The sequence below is a fragment of the Pteropus alecto genome, unplaced genomic scaffold (genome assembly GCF_000325575.1).
Source record: "Pteropus alecto unplaced genomic scaffold, ASM32557v1 scaffold114, whole genome shotgun sequence".
Classification (NCBI taxonomy): domain Eukaryota; kingdom Metazoa; phylum Chordata; class Mammalia; order Chiroptera; family Pteropodidae; genus Pteropus; species Pteropus alecto.
The window spans coordinates 1942441-1943627 of record NW_006435793.1 but is presented as its reverse complement, the minus strand read 5'-3'; the positions used below and the strand labels follow the sequence as shown (position 1 = coordinate 1943627).

The 1187-nt window shown below is 64.8% G+C and overlaps 1 protein-coding gene across 1 annotated transcript in view; it reads left to right on the top strand.

Moving 5' to 3' along the window:
• Positions 1-423: 423 nt before the first annotated feature.
• NR4A3 (nuclear receptor subfamily 4 group A member 3) overlaps positions 424-1187 on the top strand; it is a 36762-nt gene continuing 35998 nt past the window's right edge. Inside the window, exon 1 of the mRNA XM_006911533.3 lies at positions 424-975. The gene's annotated coding sequence lies outside the window, so the exon portion shown is untranslated. The remainder of the gene's footprint in view (positions 976-1187) is intronic.

The window sequence follows — 1187 nt, the reverse complement described above, 5'->3', positions numbered from 1 at the left end:
CTCTCCCTTACCCCCTCGCCCTGGCTCCTTGCCTCGGGGCAGCCTCGGAGTCGAGCCAGCAGCACTCCTCCAACTCTACTCCACCCGAGCCTGACAGCTGGGCGGTCCCGCCTGACCCGCCGGCGGGCCGCTGCTCCCTCTCGCAGACTCCTGCCGGGGCGAGCAGCGCCACTGCAAAGGATTTGCCAGCGCGGGTCCGAAAACCCGCGGGCTGGGGCTGGCTGAGCGGAGTAGTTTCCATTGTGCGGCCCGGCGAATGGTCGGGAAACGCGCGCGCGCACATGCACACACACCCTCCCTCGCACACGCGGAACCGGCTGGGCCAGGGGAGGGAGGAGGAGGGTGACGTAGCGTCCCATGGCGTCACATTGACGTCTCGCATTCCAGGCACTCTATGGAGAGGCCGCTAGGGCTCCTGTGGCATAAATGACGTGCCGAGAGAGCGAGCGAACGCGCAGCCGGGAGAGCGGAGTCTCCTGCCTCCCGCCCCCTACCCCTCCAGCTCCTGCTCCTCCTCCGCTCCTTACACACAGACAAGCTCACACCCGCTCCCTCACTCGCACACACATACACGAGCGCACACACGCTCGGCACACACACTCCACTCTCTCCCGCGCGCTCACACCCCTCTCGCCCTGCGCCCTCGCGGGTGCAGCGCCGCGCGGCAGCCGGACTTCCCTCCCGGGCTCACTTTGCAACGCTGACAGCGCCGGCGGTGGCCGTGGAGGTGGGAACAGCGGCGGCATCCTTCCTCCTGGTCGCGGCCAGAGCCAGGACGGCCGCGGAACCCCTCGGCGGCGCTCTCCCATGAGTCAGGATCATAGCATCCCCTGCCAGCCGCTCATCGCCTCTGGGAGCCGCTGGGCTTGTGCACCGCAGCCTTTCCAGGACAGCAGCTGTGACTCCCCCTCAGTGCAGATTTCGGGGCAGCTCTCTAGAAACTCGCTCTAAAGACGGAACCGCCACAGCACTCAAGTACGTATGAGATTCGCCCAGTTAATTGGGGGACTTGCTAAAAAGTTGGAGTACTGGGAAGCGTCGCTCCTGAAATTGACAACTTTGAGTGTGGGGTTTTACCCCCTCACCTCCTCGTTGCGGCTTTGCTCGAGGAGCGGCTGGTGGGTTCCAATGTAAAACTTTTCCCCTGTACCGGGCCAACGGGGATATTTGGAGCTGGTGGAATTCCT